The sequence below is a fragment of the Megachile rotundata genome, chromosome 1 (assembly GCF_050947335.1).
Source record: "Megachile rotundata isolate GNS110a chromosome 1, iyMegRotu1, whole genome shotgun sequence".
Classification (NCBI taxonomy): domain Eukaryota; kingdom Metazoa; phylum Arthropoda; class Insecta; order Hymenoptera; family Megachilidae; genus Megachile; species Megachile rotundata.
Genome location: NC_134983.1, coordinates 1,972,230 through 1,990,442, shown reverse-complemented (window position 1 = coordinate 1,990,442; position 18,213 = coordinate 1,972,230). Strand labels below are relative to the sequence as shown.

Sequence of the window (18,213 nt, the reverse complement as noted above, 5' to 3'; positions counted from 1 at the left end):
CAATTAGTTTTTTAAAAGCAGCTGGTACATATTATAACATATTGTTATAATAGTCGATAGCAAAAGTCAATAACTTATGATCGTTTAAAATCGTTAGATGATTTTTACAAGATTATGGAATTTTATTTTTTCAATCTTTGATAGACAAAGGAGATTGATATGACAACCAAACGCAATCATTTTCAGTCATAAATGAAATGTTATTGTACTATAGTCTGAAGACTAAATTGGAAACATTGTACGATATGTGTAATAAATTTAAAAATACGTAATTAAGGTTCCTAAAACAATTTCCATTACTAATATTTTTTGGTGAATAGAATATTTTTAATCAATATATTATGAATCTTGCTTTAAATATATTATGAAATGCTTCAAAATATACTAAAAAGTGGAAAATGTAATAAAGAATAGAGAATATAAAGAACAGTTCTATTTTATCTCTAAGCTGTATAAAGAAATCTTCCACGTTTAATATTTTTTATTTTCGTAAATGTATCAAAATGATTGCACTCATTAGGTTATGCAAGATGTAATAGACAATTTCATTTTTAGGAAGTAACATAAGACTTAGAAATTTATTTTATTAGGACGCTGTCTGATTTTTGCATGCATATTGATTATTGCGGAAATTAATTAATCTACAATGATTTTGAAAGATTTGTAACTCCAGACAAATAAAATGAATCATCGTCAATAACCGTTCGAAATTGTTTAATTTTTTATCAATTTTTATCTTGTTAATTCTTTAGCAAGTCAAGTTTTGAAATATTTATAATGTTTTATTGACGCTTAATTTCACACAATAAATTTTTCCATAAATTGGTACAATACCGGTTATTACCGATTATTACACTTCTTATTTGTTATATTCTTTATATTTCAATTCCTTCCTATTTTTCGTTATTCTCGTTAAACATTTTATAGCAATCATAACTTTGTTGTAATATCAAATAGGGACGTATTTCCGATTTTGAAAGAGAAGAAAAGATTTCTTTTCTTAACTTATTTTGTAGTGATTTATTTACGTTTATATTTTGAAATATTTCAATGAGAGACAATTTGTTATTTTCACATACAAATTTCTAAAATATGATGAGGTACAATATGATCGAACGATAAATCTCCTTTTTGTCAAATAAAATAGATAAAGATATACATGAAAATATTAAAGGTTTACACATTTTTTATAATTTTATCAAAGGTAGTTCTGATCAACGATATTACTCGCCAAAGAATAAAATAAAACAACTATCAGATAAAGGTTCTTTCATTAAAAAGATTTTACAAAAGTACTTGAGTGAAGATCGAGATAAATTGCATCATATACACTTGATTATTCGTGGAACAAATCAATGTTTTTAATCTTAACAATTTCTTTCTTTTTAGTACTTTAACGTCACGTATTATCGTCACCTACCGACTGCAGTTGCGTAGAAATGATTAATTTAAAAAAATAGTAGTTCTTGGTAGATTAATCACATTACTGGTAACTAATAATGTGTTACGCAATTTTTGTCAATTTGTGTCTTCTTTTTGATTTGTGTCAATATTTTTTACCGAGCAAAAACTGTTTCGTAATCCTTCAGTTATTTTTATTTTACTTTTATTTTGTCTTTCCTATGTTCTTTTTTTCTGTTGTCCTGTACATTTAAGAAGAATCAAACATTTTGGAAAAATATTTTACAGAGATTAACTCATTTCAAAGTAATATGTGTTATATATTTTTTAACACTTTGATTGTCTTCTCACTTATACGAGGTGTGACACAAAAGTAACGAGACTAGTCCAATAAATCATTGTACCTTCAGAATCAGTTCTCCGTGACATTATCACCTTCAAAGTAGTCCCCTTCACCATTCACACACTTTTGCATTCGGTGCTGCCATTGCTGGTAACAGTTCTGGAACGTGGTTTTTGGAAGTCCTTTCGGGAGATTCTCCGTTTCTGCCTGAACCTCTTCAACTGAGGTGAAATGGGTTCCCATTAAGCAAAATTTAACTTTAGGAAATAAAAGAAAGTCGCATGGAGTCAAATCAGGTGAATAAGGAGGATGCCCCATCACAGTAACATTTTTACTGGTCAGAAACTGCTTGGCAGATAGTACCGTGTGAGCGGGTGCATTGTCCTGGTGCAACAGCCATCCATCGCTTCACAACTGTGGCCTTTTTTTCCTAATTTTTTCACGAAGTCTTTTTAGTAGTTCAATGTAATAGTGTTAGTTAACAGTCTGACCACTGGGAAACCACTCAATCATTACAATTCCATTAATGTCGAATTTTGATTTTGACATGCGTGCTTTTTTGGGTTTTGGGGATCCTGAAGATTTCCACTGCATCGACTGGCGCTTACTTTGTGGATCATAGGTAAAAATCCATGTCTCATCACATATTACAAAAGAGTTCAACAAATTTTACAAGAAACTTGATGTTTATTCGCTGTTCGGTTTTTACGTTAGACATTTTTCCGGCAGAATGCAATTGCACGTGTTCACTAAATAACGCAATACTTCCAAATGGTATGACCGATTCAATCGAAATTGGCAACATGGATAGAGGAGGTATGTGGGATGATGCCACAAAAACAATTGCTGCCAATTACATTGTTTTTTCAAGCTACAGACGTAGTCTCGTTACTTTTGTGTCACACCTTGTATGTGGGTGACGTTTAAATTTTCATACGAATCTATCACCTATGTTATTCAGAGTTCAGAACACTTATTTAATTGGAAATACTGAGTTAACTACTTCGAACTATGAACAATAAATACAACAAACTGTTGTGGAAATATTTCGCCAAATTTAAAAAAAATATAAATATTACATTATAAAATTTTCAGTCGTATTAGTGTCAACAGTGAACGTGACAATCTACAATAATTATTTTAAATTACTTAGAAATTTATTTCACAATAATACATTCTGTAAATACACTAATACATAATATAATAATAATAATTACCAATAACCAATTTGCACGTCAATCACTATAATAGTTCTACCATAATCACAAATTAATTGTTGTTCTTTCTTGGACAATCACTATTTAGTAAAAAGGTTATTGTGACATTTCATGCTCCCCTTTATATATTTTATAATTTAAACACTTTTAAGCGAAATAACTTTGTTGAAGTAATAATCTATAATATTTCCAATTTATTGATACATGAATCATAATAAAATATAGTTGTATTCAAATAAAAAGTATCTGAGCTATTGAAATATGATTATACATATTTCATTATTTTAGAATAGCATTATATTATACTTTTCGTTCTTCTAAGAAAAGGGTCAATTATTGTACAGGAATTCATATTTGTATATAGTATTATTTCTATTCACTGTAATACGTACTAATTATAATCTATGAAATACTTATTTTGTGGTGCATACGAGGAAATTCTTCTCAATATGATCTCATTACTAGGATCCCTTTTGATATAAACAAGGAAACTATTGTAGTTATGCGGATACCCGAGATTATGAGCTCAAATTATGCCGGAAATATCGTAAAAGCTAGCGATATGTAGATACTAGGATGTGTGTGTACCCGAGATAATATCAAGTGACACCGAGCGAAAAGAAGATATGAACACTCGATTGCAATGTACCCTTCCTTTAACAAAATGAAAGGATAATAGCTTTCTTTTAAGGAAATTTAGGAATGTAGAAATTTAAGAATTTTAACTTTGAAACTTTAGGGATTTAGCAACTTAGAAGTTTAAAAAATGTAGTGCGGAACGTATACAATAGTTAACGCGGTAAAATATTTAGTTAACGATATGCAAGTTATACAGAAAATTTTTGTATGCATTATGTCATAATATTGTTGTAAATGTGTATCAATTTTGAAAAAAGGAAGAAGTGAAAGATATTACAATGGTCTTGTTTGGAAATTAAAGCAGTATAGTCTAATAGTAGGTAACTTAAAAAATCATCATAATTTTCTTTTCAAGAATAGAATGATTATATTATATAAATGTACATTATAAAAATTATATGATTATTTAAATGTAATCATAGGTACTATCATCCGTATAACCTTCGCATAATTTTACGTATAATGATTAAGAATTTCCTTCCAAAATTATTATTCCTATTTATTAGTTTACAAACGTGATCTTCAGACAAAGTATCTTTTTATTACGCTGATTATGTTCTTTCCTTTCGGATTAAGATATTTGAAAGACTTAAATACTTTACTTCAGTACGTTAGATTTTAGAAGTTTAGAATCTTAGGAATTGGAGAGTTTGGTACTTCGGAACTTTCAAACTTCGCAATTTTACAATTATTGAATTTCAGAATTTTGGAATTTAAGAATTTCGTAATGTTGGAATTTTTAGACCTCCGAACTTCAAAATTTTGGGATCTCGGCATTTTGAAATTTTATTATTCTGGAATTTCAATATTTTTGGACATTTTAAAATTGAGATTTTGGAATTTTGGAACTTGAAACTTTGGAGCTTGGGGCTTTTGAGATTTTGGAACTTTTAGGATTTAAGACATTGGATACTTCACAATTTTTTAATTTTAATATTTCGAAACATTGGAACGTCGGAACTTGAATATTTAACATTTGAAATTTTTTAATTTTAGGACTTCGAAAATTCAAAATCTTTTATTTCTAGTGCTTTGTAACTTTTAGACTGAAACTTAGATTTTGGCACCTTGAAACTGTAGGATTTTAGTATTTTGGTACTTTAAAATTTCAGAACTTTAGGATTCTCAGATTTTACATGTCCAAAATTTTGTGACCACGGTGTATTAATATGATCCATAGTAAATCCGACAAGAAATTTTTATAATGTTCCTCTTTCCCCAATGCTGTTTAATGTTGTTGACGTCATAATGTTATAACATTAAAAACTTAATAAACGCATGGGAAGAGTACGTGTTTTTCAATTTCAAAAATATAAAGTCGTTATTAATTATATGCTCTTTTATGTAATGTAATCTCTATGAGCTTCAAAATGTTAGATGCCACCACGACATTCAAAGACTTTTATATAATAGTGTTTTATGTAAAATAGACTTTTATGTAAAAGACTTTTGTTGTAATATGTAGAGAAAGGTGTACATCGACATGCACGTTATTTAAATAACACTTATGGTATTTCTAGTTTAAGGTTTGATGAAAATGCTAGCAGAAATGGGTATCGATTTCATCGATACGTTTGATACAAAATGACTGTTTTGTTTGTGGAATACACTAACGATGTTACGAGTATGTTGTTCATTAGAGGATATGCAGTTTTCAACATCTGCCACTTTCCTTTTATACAGACCTATACCATGCTACTTTGTTGGCTACGTACGTATGCCACTTTTCTTCTTATATAGAAGACGTTTTCTCTTATATAGATCGTATTCAAGCAAAAGTTGTACGAAAGCTGAAAATTACAGAATCTTCATAATATAAGCAATCGAAACGTTTAGTACCAATTTGGATGTGAATGAAATACTCGTTAATGTGCAATATTATGCTGTAAATTGAAGAACTCATAAGTCTGTGTTAACAATATATATGAAATATTAATGTATAGTATAGTCTTGTTATATTGCCACAGGTAAATCTGTAGGAAGAAACAAGTCTTGCAATTGGTAATATATTCAATTGATTGAAATGTTGACTTCTTCGACACTGCTACGGTGAATTCGTGTTCACAACAATAATTCGAAAGCATGAATATCATGCGTGAAAATTGGTGGCGAAATGGGATTATAACATGAGTCTACTGTAGTTATTGTCATGAAACTGATTTTAGACTGTTGTCAAAAATATTCAAAATCAATATTTAAACAGTAATAATTTAATATTTTCTGAAACATCGAGTTCACGTTTATTATTTTTATAAGAATGGAAAAATAATAATTTTCATTGATAGTAGATATTATACATATGTATTAGGCAGTTTTTATTATGCACAGTGCTGTTTAAAAGTTTGAGAACAATTAAAGAAAATTTTAAGAAATATATTACACACTATGTATTACAGCGAAAATATTATGTATTGTGGATGTGTATATGTTCATATGTTATACGAATCAACTTAAAAGTACAATAACAATTTCTGCATCATTAAAATGATCTCCATTTCTTTTAATAACCTCTGACAAGAGCAAGTTCTGAGTATTCCATTATTTAATTTTTTCAAGTATTGTATAAGTATAAGTATTTTGTTATTATTCCGTTTAAAACGTAAAAGAAATAGAATATACGCATACACGAAACTAATTGTAAGCAAAGGAATTTGTAAAACGCTAAATGAGAAATCAGTTATTTTTCTATAAACTGGTTAAAATATTTAATAAACTTTTACAAATGGTCATTCACGTACTAACAATAAACTACTTTTTTAACAAAAATATGGCTGCATTCAAACTTTTGAACAGTAATATAGAAAATAGTTTTTTATTATGTTTATAGTAGAATTTAGGTGATTTTGAAGCAAAACACACGAAAATAGTGCGCATTGTTTAGTGGTAAGCTTAATCCATCATATCTCTGAACATTCAAATATTCGAATATCATAATCGCTTCAGGGAAATGAGATTAACGTAAAAGTCAGTAATAAGAATGTTTTTCGCAGATGGCAAAAGTGATAAGCGATAAATATTAGGAAAGATTATTGTGCTAATCGTCACTCCAACTTTTGTAAACTAATTTTACAAGTATCAGCAAAACGTGAATGGATCATTATCAACGTACTGATGGAACATAACGCATAATTATTATAATCGTTTCCGGAAAAAGCATGGACGTAAAAATGGAGAAATGTTAGAAAATTACTATTTTACTAATCGATAATCCAATATTTTTATGTTAATTTTATCAAAACCATCAAAATAAGCTAATCGTCTTATTAATGTATCACCAGAATGTAACGTGAACATCTTATCAGTGACAAATTTTAAGCTTAATGCTTCTTTCTGTTAACGTGATAACATTCTTCACCACGTGCGAAGCATGCACTGAACGTTTTATATAACAATGTACACCTTCCTTGTGTACTCTTCTAGATTAAGGAAAGTAGTCTAGTCATCTTGTTCTCGATCACATTACGTCAAATGAGAAATTCCCTGATTCATTTTAACGATAGATAAAACATTTTGTACTGGTTGCAATGACGGTTGCGTTTAATCATGATACGTGAGTAATTATTGTGAAATATTTTTCATGCATCCATTTACGTGATCTTTTTATCATAATTGTCCTATCATTGAGTAATTGCATGGAATAATAAGTGGTACTAACTTTTTATGGTTTTATACATCATCTCTTTTTCATACACATGTTTCCTTACATATATCAATTTTCACTGTCGCATTCAACGTGTATGTAATATGACAATATTCATTTGAAAATATTAACGAGAATATTAATTATTCTACTTTCAGTGAATATAGATGCAAAAGTATTTATTTATTTTATTTGGCCCTATGGATTTAGCTTTTAACTCATTATTACAAATTTAGTATATATTATCTTTATTGAATTATACGACTTAAGTGTTGTATACCATTGTTTGTTTAAATCGTTAAAATTAATATTAATTCACAAAAAAACAGGCCACTTGTTTAAATACCGGAAGGCGTTCATTGAAATATGTAATAAGTAACGCGTTAACAAAAAAGAATTTATTTACAAGAACAAGATAAGAATTGTAAATATACCGTCGTATTTATTGGAATCTAAAAATAATGAAAATAGATACTGATTGCGATTTATATCTCTTACGCACTTTACTCGGAAACTATTGTATAAATTGAGCTTTTGGATTTATCTGCGAAATTTAAAATATGTACATTGTTATGTACGATAACGTATTGACTACCATTTCTCATTCTTTCTTTTATTGTTATATCTTTTAGTTGTACCAAATAAATTATACCAAATTAATTATATCAAATTTATGGTGTTTACATATGGTGATCTCTTATATTAATTAACACGTTAATTCGCATTAATTGTTATGTATGGTTTTTAACGTAGTACAACTTGTACTGTAATTCCATTGAAATTTAAAGTGTTTTATGATATAATATTAAATAAATCCCTTAATTATAATTCTGTCAATGATTTACGAAAAAATTTACATTTAAAATTTAAAATTTAAATTTATTTATTAAATTTACAGTTTAAATGTAAACAAAAGATAGCAGAATTTACAAGGAGAAAATTCTAACTGCTGTTTGCAGATTTTAAAAACTTTCCAAAAGTTTTTAAGCTATGTGCTTTGAAATAATTTATAAAATCAATTAATAAGTTATTCTGTTGTTTCTAATAGTTCAACAAAGAAGCTTTTCAAATAAATGTGGATTAATATCAAATGAAGAATTTGATACGTGATTGATATATGATTTAAGGTGTGAGACGAGTTATAAAAAATATCATTCTTCTATGAAAAAAACAAGAATCACTTTGTTTATTTTAAACATTATACATTTCATTATTATACTGTTAAACCATAATGATAAGTGAATGGTCTTTAGGCCAATGAGAACTAATGGTGCAGTAACATATTTTATTTCAATTAGCTAATACTATAATACTGTGATTTGTTATCCTACAACTTAGTCCATAATTTTCAAAATAAATTTTTATAATTGCATAATTATTTTTAAAAGTGTTTAATTGAATTCTTGTTTCTGCAACACATAGTTATGTGTTTTGGATTTGAATATGCAGTTTATGTCAAGACAATGCACATTTATGTAGATGAAAGTATATTTTTTAAAATTCTTTTTGCAGTCATGATTGATACATATTTGTGTGTATACCAGATGCACGAATAGAAATGTGTGAATGGATTCCAAAATGTCGTAAAATTATTTCAGTATTGTACCATTTATTACTGATTTGTTACGACTATGATGTATTCCACATAAACGTTGATAAGGTATATTATTGTAACAAATTTTTTGTTTTTGGATGTACTTATTCAGATATCGTCCCGAAAATGAACTAAAGAAACTAAATCTCGCAATCGTAATACGTAATGGTACAGTTATGGAAACAGGTTCATTTCTTAAAGAAACGTTAATATTATCTATATTTACGTATGGGTGATGTAGATAATAATTGAAAAAACCCATTAAATTATTTTAATGTCAAATAATTAATATGAAATATGATATTGTATCATTAAATTTACCTTTCTTTTCTAATTAAAACTTATGTAATGAAAATATATTATGTTGTTTAAAAAGTACAAATAAACTCTTTTTTTTTATTAATTCTCTTCATTTAAAATCAATGGGCTTATGTTTCAAATATTTTATTGTTGAACTAGTAAAAATAGTATTAAAAATAGTTTTAATATCGTCGCGACCGATGCATGGATCATGTTACAAATAAAAAGCAATAAAATTTAATAAAACTATAAAAATGATAAAAGCAGGATTGTTTTGTAATGTAAACAGCTTTTTCTCGATTTTATAGCTTTTTATGCAGATAAATATAAATTGAAAAATAGAATCGATAAGAGCTTTGTTGCTTCATATTTATCTTACTAACATTTACTTCAGGCGAAATTCGTATGAGAATAACGTTTATTTACTCTTATCGTGTACTGTTAGATTATTTGATAAAAATGATTGCAATGAAAGTAAGTGTAAACACATATCTTTAATGTTTGAGCTCGCACTTAATAATCTCCGAATTGCATCGCAAATTACATATCAAATAATTGCAGAGGTAATATCCAGTTACAATTGACATATTATAACGAAAACATTTAACTTTATATGCGATAAAACAACACTTCGTATATTTTATGCGGAATTTTCAAAACATGAACGTTTTACGCACATTTCACCATCATTATTATTTACAAGTACTATCCCATTTTTATTTGCGTATGTAGAAGACACAAAGTATTAATCGCGTGTTTTATGGTCTGTTGAATCTGCGGTAGATATTCTCTTTCAATAGTTCGCTTTCTTCTTTATCACTATAGTCTTGATCATGGCAATATAATGGAAGCTATTGTATATAAATATTTCATCAATATCATTAATACACAGTAATTAGACATTCAGTTAACAGCATAATATTGCAAATTAACGAATGTTTAATTCCAGATTTCATATTTCAAATTGGTACTGAACCTTTCGTTTGTTTATGTTATAAAGATTCTGCAATTTCCGATTTTCCTACATCTTTTGTTTCACTATTCTACATGTGTAGGAAAAAGTGATAGGTGATAAAAATTGCATATCCTCTAATGAATAATATAACGCTGTAAATGTAATTCATAAACGGAGCAACCATATTGTATTAAACGTTTCGATGAAATCGATAATCATTTCTGTTAGCATTTTTATCAAACCTTAAACTTGAAATAAGTAAACCATAAGTGTTATTTAAATACTGTGCATATCAAATATTCATAACAGATGATATATGCCTTTCTCTACACGTTACAATACATTGCAACATGAAAGTTTTATTTCAATTACATGTACTGAAAATTTAATTTTTTTTTTTATATTAACTGAAGTTCTTATATTTTAATTTATGTAATGTAATATGTAATAATAGCAGTAATAATTTATTCTATTTAACTAATAAAAACATCTGAAACTAGTTTTATAAAAAGGTAGAAATATTTAGAATAAGTTTTATATAAATTAATCGATTGTTGCAATACTATATGTAAATTGGGCTCAAGTTCTGAGAGATCAAACGTGTTTAAAATCTTCCACTAGCTTGGTTTGAAATAACTTGCTTAATCGATGATGTTGCATCATTTTAAAACATTCTATCTGCTATAATTTGTCTTGAATGCACATACATAACACTCTTCGTCTATTATATGTATATTAACATATACATATAGTTCATTTGTATGTTCATTGTAATCTTAAAATCCATTGAATCAATTCTAGCAAACCTTTGAATATTTGTTTTCTTCTTATATCTGAAGTGATATTTATTAAGTATATATGCTTTTATAATTCATTACCATTAAACGAAAAGTGGATTGTGAAATTAAAACGTGACACTGTGACCAAAGATGCTATTGGCAAGCAGTATTCAAAACAGTATTAAATTATTCCGCTGGAATTATGTGCCACAAATGTTAATTATATATCAAAATAATGTATATAACAACACATTGATAAAATTCAAAATTTGAAGAAAGACATACATATTCCTAATTCTGTAATGAAAAAAGTGGTAAAAAGAATATAAAAAATATCTAAAAGTATATGAATGTTTGTCTCACAAGCAATTATATATGAAACTTACAGGAACTGAAAATGCACAAAATCAAATCATCTGGATACCTAACGACAATGAAACTAAAAATGTAATTATACAGAAGTACTACGAAATTTAATCATGAAAATATGAAATTTTGTAATTGATTTTTAATAATAGTGACTTCTGCTCTGATTCTACAAAGTCCAACAATAGGTGTGAGTACATATAACTAAAAATTTGTGTCTATGAATTTTCGATGAACAAAATATAACCATTCTCAATATAGTTAGTAATTAACAAGTTAATGTTATAAAATAACGACATTAAACTTAATAGGCAATTTGATCACTAACTAAAATTTTATTAGTACACAAAAAATTATCTATTACGATCTTGAAAATAAGACGAAGGTAATCCTACTTCTTAATACTCAGTGTTTCAACTAATAAATAAATCATATATAGACTACAAGAGTTCTTATAAGATCAATGTCATACCTTTTTTCCCTGACACGTGATTTTCTTTCACAATGTGTGTACATTGCAGTTTCGAGTTTACATACATCCATTTTAATTACTCATAATGACTCTTCCACACACTGGGATATCAAAAATATACATGTTAAATAATTTTAAAAACTGTCAGAAAATAATACTTATGCAGGGTATGCCAATAAAATAAATACACAATTTATTATTGTATAAATCAATAGGTATGACGTACAATTGTATTATATTATAATACAGCTTAAAAATTATAAATGTTCAAATTGGTCATCATCAATATCAAAATGACCTGGATATATTTGCTTTCATTCTCATGATCGATATTAATATTTATGTATGTGGACGTCCCAAACGAGTCCTCAAAATAGAAATTTTACATAATTAAAAAAAAAAAGGATTAATATTTGTAAATTTAGTTACATCAAAATTTTTTCTTGAAGACTCGTTGTGAACTTTACATATGTATACATTTTATTTTCACATTCTTCATATTTCGAAAATATGTAAATTTAGAAGTTTTAACAGTTAACATCGAAAACTGTTTATTTACGGATGCCGCTATACATATAGAATAACTATTGTACATTTCATATCATGCATCTAATTTAAAAAACTTATAACTTAAAACTTTTAAACTTAGAATAAAAGCGTGGTTTCTTGTACAACTACTATTAAAATATGATGAAAGATGTTTGTGTGCTAATACAGAAAAAAAATTACTAGTGCTTGCAAAAATAGTTACTAATACGAAGTATGTAGAAAATTTTGTAATGAAACAGAGAATTCATTATTTTGATTAACAATGAATATTTATTTAAACAAATAAACAACTAAATAATACAAATTATGTGTAGTTTACACATAAGTATATTGTTTGTACTGTTTATCTCTATTTTATGTTTGTATTTCCTCGTGTTTTTTGTAGTAATTGTTAGAAGTGTCTATAATACGGGACTGTAAAATATTTTTCAAACCGTAGAAAAATTTAGATCAGTATTACCTTAAATTAAAATTATAACTAATATAAGAGTACTTTGAAAGATTCTATTTTGACAAAAATTAGCAAATAGTTTGAAACTTTCGTCCGATAATGAAAATAAATTAAAACGGAGTCTTTTGGAGTGTACAATAACTTTTGAGACTGACTGTACCTATAAGCTGATCTCTTGATCGATCGTAAACTATCAATCACATCGGAATAATGTATTACTTAATCGTTGTTCATTATTTCAATCGCATTATGTAATAACAGGCAAACGAAATCACAGAAACGGACTAAGTTTTCTTATAAATTCTCGGCTTATCTTTTAGTAATCTTTCGTGAGGCGAGCATCGTTTGTAAGGAGCTGCAGATTTTATGGTTTAACGATTTGACCAATCACCTGGCTACAATTATAAGATTTTATTTTTTCCATGCTTATAAAGAAGCGTACGAACAGGGAGCATACTTCGAGGCACCTTGAAATATTCAATGAGTCGACCAAAATTATTCATTTCTCGTGATATCATTCGTAATGTGGAAAGTTAACAGTTTTCTCACTTTACTTCATTTTTATTTATATCGTGAACAATAGTGATATACAGTTTAGAAGATATCGTAAACAAACGAAGGCAAATTCGGAGGTAACTTATATAATATTGTTGGATTGTTATCAAAGCTAGTGACTTTTTGTAAATGAAAGAAAATTGCGGATGTTGAATCGATTTATTCAAGTATCGATTTTTGATCGATTTCTTTTGTTCAATATTGAAATCGACATAGTGCATTCATAATGTATTTAAGAATTTAATGTTGATTACCTTCGCTTTTAAAAATTTTCGACATCGAAATCTAAAATTCTTCAATCTGTCGATTTTCAAATTTTAAATCTTTAAATTTGTAATTTTTATAACAAATAATATAACATGAAGTAACATTTATTTTTTTGTGAAAATTGGAAAAAATATATAAGTAATCTTGTTTAAATATACCGTAATGCATACATATATTTTCTATATGTTCAATTATTTATTTTTTATAATTAATTGATTCCTTTTCATATTTAACCGGAAATTAATAAACGAAGACTTGATGTCAGTAATTAACTGTTATTAGTAAGTACTTTCTAAATTTATTCTGTAATTATAGATTAGTCATAAAACTGGCTATGTCGAAGTGCTCTGCTATTAAAATTGCTCGTGTTCAAGGATCGTTATCAAAAGATTCTATGTTGAATAATGTTCATTTATATTTCAAAAATTACACGAATAACTAGTTTTAATTTTTGTGTAATTTTTTCAATAGATATTAGTATTATTATATAGATATTATAGATATTAGTATTAGTATTATATTTTGCAAAAAATATATTAAGTATTCAAGGACTGAACTCCATAAATAATGAATTTTTACAAGTTTCAATTTCGATAACTCTCTTTTTTCCTTTATCTAATGCGCATAAAGATAGTTATAAAGATAACAAAGTAGCATTTTGAAATATATATTGTTTTGCTAAAAAACAAAACTTAGATAACCTTGAGATTTTTGGTCAATGCATTTTTCAATGTCATTGGTAACAATAAATGTATTGAGGATGATTTAGGTAAATGGGACACCCCGTATAACGCACATGTTATTTGTCAAGAAGAATAACGCAATAAGCTGTGTAGCACGATGAACTGCAATATCGTAATTTATATTTTGATGTGAAAATTTGTAGTATCTATTAATTATAATAATTAAAGAAAAAGAATTCAAAGCTTTATGTTTGGTAATAATAACAACTGATTGAAAATTTGCTTGTGAAACAAACTAAACTTTAATGTGTTATTTGGAAATTTGGGGAAATTACGATTTAGAAATTTTGAGAGTTTGGAAATTTTCAAATTTTCAAATTTGCATCTTCTAGTCTACTGGAATTTAGAAGGCGAAAAATTTAGAAATTTGGAAACTTACACATTTCGGAATTTGTTAATATGGATATCTAAAATAAATTCATAGATATTTAAATTTTTAGAAATTTGAAATAAAGTAAAAGTAACGATACCAATCCCCAAGGAAATGTAATAAGTTAGGAACGACTATAAAATGATAAACTCGATCAACATTCGAATTCTTGGAACATTTCCGTGAAAATAAGTGTTTGTGACGTCAATTGGGAATATTTCGTGAACAAATATTTCAAACAAACGAAGTTATCTGATATATTTATCAAAATTTTGCATGCTCTAATTAATAAAAGAATTGCATATTCATGGTATACCATGATAAATACTGTTTGATGTAACTATTGAATCAAGGTTTTTCTATTTTAATATAACTATGAAAAGCCAACGACAATCCATTTTTTTCACAGCATGTTATCCTACATAATAAATATATATACAACAGTCTTCTGACATTCTTGTCCTATCACCATTCAGTACTGACAATGCTCACTCAACAAATACCTGTTAAGAACATTCCTTTCTTAAGTAGATGTATTATTGACACACGTACATTTATTCTACTCATATAATACTCATATTGCATATAAGTAGCAATCTAAATAAATGAAGTTGTATGACCTTTTTATTTCAAAATATAAAGTGTAATGGTCGTTGGATTTTAATAGCTGTTACAAAGTAATAAATTAATTTTGTCACATCTTTTACCACATTACTATCATATTACTCTCACGAATACGTTACTGTTTGTATTCGTGAAAAGAGGTTGCTTAAAAATCCAGTTTATTCACAATTTTAAGGAAACAATTGTTAGTACATAACAATCTGTGTTATATATATTATCTAGAATTGCTTTTACTCTCATATAATTTATAACAATGATCATTGAACGGTGTTTAGTATATGAAATCATTTTGTGGAATGCTTATTTAAAAAAAGAAATGATATTTCATATGCACCAATTGAATATGTATGTAATATTGTTATCTGATACAACCTTTATATTGTCTTGCGTACATTATATTATTTATATTCTTTTCCATTACGAAATTATATTACGTATAATTATATGTATAGCGCGTTAAATTGCAGCAAGCAATTATTTTGTAATATATAAATTCAGTAATAAAACGAACTGAATTCTAACCTACTTTGTATGACATAAGTTTATTCATATTAATAATTTCTTCAAATTAGCAGGAGTTGAGAAAAAATAGAGTTTCAGACCATTTTAATTACTTATAGTCTTTTTATAAATACGTGTAAAGAAGTGTTTATAAAAGTTGTATTGTACGGAAAGGGTCATAAAATACCACTGGAATGTTTTGTAGATAAAAGATTTTTACACGTTTCAAAGCAATTTTCTTCTTACTACAACTATGTTTTTATTGTATATTTCAAATCTTCAAAACGTTATATATATGTAAAGAGGCATTGCCATGGAAAATGAAACAAATCAACAATTTGTGAAATATTCGAAACTACATATATAATACACCAGTAACATTTAAGCAATTTTTAAACATTAATGTTGAATATCTTATCATGCTGAATATTTTGAAACATCCATCGATTAAAAGATTATTTTTTTATTCTACAATTATTTTAATTCCATTTAAAATTACATTTTTTTTATGTATATCTCTGAAAGTAACGGACATGACCAAAATTCATGGCTTACCGTACATGCAGCTGTAATGAGAAAGCGAACAAACAATATCTCTAAAGACATTAAATCGTGTATTTAATAAACCAACATTTAGTAGGGCGTTCGCGACAATAAGAACCACTGTTTTTTTTGCAATTAAAAGTAGAGAAAAAATTATGCTGTAATTTATTAACGTCACGATAACCCACGTCAACTGTTTATATTTACATTATTTTTCGAGAAATAAAGCTAACCTTTAATTTTTTAAATGGAATATTCTAGATTCCTTAATATATAAAAACGTGTATCATTAATGTGTATGACTAGGATCTTTAAGGTCATGAATGGTCAGATATAAAAGAGACAAATTGTATAATAATATAATATTGTATTATTGTATTATTACAGTATGCTGTCACTACAAATTAACAGAATATATAATTCTGTTCACTTCCTTTAAAAATACATTTCTGAGCTCTATTGATTATAATCAATAAAGAAATGTACTTATAATACTTTGTATTAATGTTGCACTGTATATGGATATATATGCTTCTTTTATAGTAGTTTGAAAATGATATAAATCTCTTTGTGGTGTGGTATAAACAATATCTTTAACAAATGGAGGATTCTTGTTGGCCAAATGGGCATATGAAGTATTCACATGCCCATCTATTTCTTATTGAACATATTGTTTATAAAACTTGTTACTAGTTTACGTCTATAAAGGTGAGGTCTTTTGGTAAGCAATAGATATCTGGTATGAGAAACGGTAGTAAACATTTTCAATGATCCTGAAATTCATTATTTAAAAATTTTAGACAGATTTTATCATTTAAAATGTCAATAAAAAAGTACTGACCAACTAATATGTTATCAACATTTCCATACTAAACATTTGTCCTAAATTACTTAAAAATTTTGTCTTAAATTGTTTTAAATTGCGGTATGTAGTCCTATCAATTTGTTATAACATACTAGTAAATACAATATAACAAAATATTTAGTGGGTTTTTCATTTATATCTATACAAAACCTCGAAGGTCATGGACATAAATGAATTCGTTCTAATACACGTTTTCAGATGACATTAATGCAAATATGACAAATTGATGTAGATCACTATATTGTTATTAAAATATGATTCAACTGTTTCCTTTTCCACTTTTTTAAAACCATGCAATATACAAAAAAACATGGTCCAATTTTCGTATAACTTCAGATAATCGTAGTTTTGTGAAACATTGTTGAAGTTCAAAACATTTGTTATACTTTTGAAGCTTATAATCGATACTTTAATTCTTTCGTTGCAGCAGAACTATCTGTACACCATCGATGAATATGTAATGTCATAGTTCCATTAATGCACGCTGTATACTGTATATGGGATTGAAATGTCGCATTTTCAGATTTCCTTTACTTCATTAAATATATTTGATAAGGCTAATCCACGACTCAAGTAAAAGAAATGTTATAATAACATTATTAAATGCATCAATAAATACAACTTTTTCAGACTTCTTGTTTTCATTATAATGTTATTGTTGCATAATACTTGTTGTACAATATCCACAAACAATAAATTAACAGAGGAATAAATACGATTCACTAGTACCAAATATTTTATCCTGAATGTTAATTTGGTACGTGGTACTCATGTGAATGGGAGCTAATACTGAGTTAACTAATACTAATTGTAAGCATGACTGGATATAAACGGCTGTCGCCATTATGAACCATTTTGTGTATGTTAGACATAAACGATACTTAGTGTAAAAAATCTTTCATTCGATTTTGAACATATGCTTCTCTCTCATTAGTTTCTAATCAAAAGTAAAAACATTATATATTTGCAAAAACTTTCATTGTTTCACGCATTGTTTGGGATTAGATGAATTTTGCTGACAAACCTCACGAAGTTCATT

General features: G+C 27.1%; 1 protein-coding gene across 1 annotated transcript in view; it reads left to right on the top strand.

Annotated features, from left to right (window-relative positions):
- Nucleotides 1–18,213, top strand: part of Acph-1 (venom acid phosphatase) — a 33,525-nt gene that overhangs the window by 1,404 nt on the left and 13,908 nt on the right. The gene's annotated exons all lie outside the window — the stretch shown is intronic.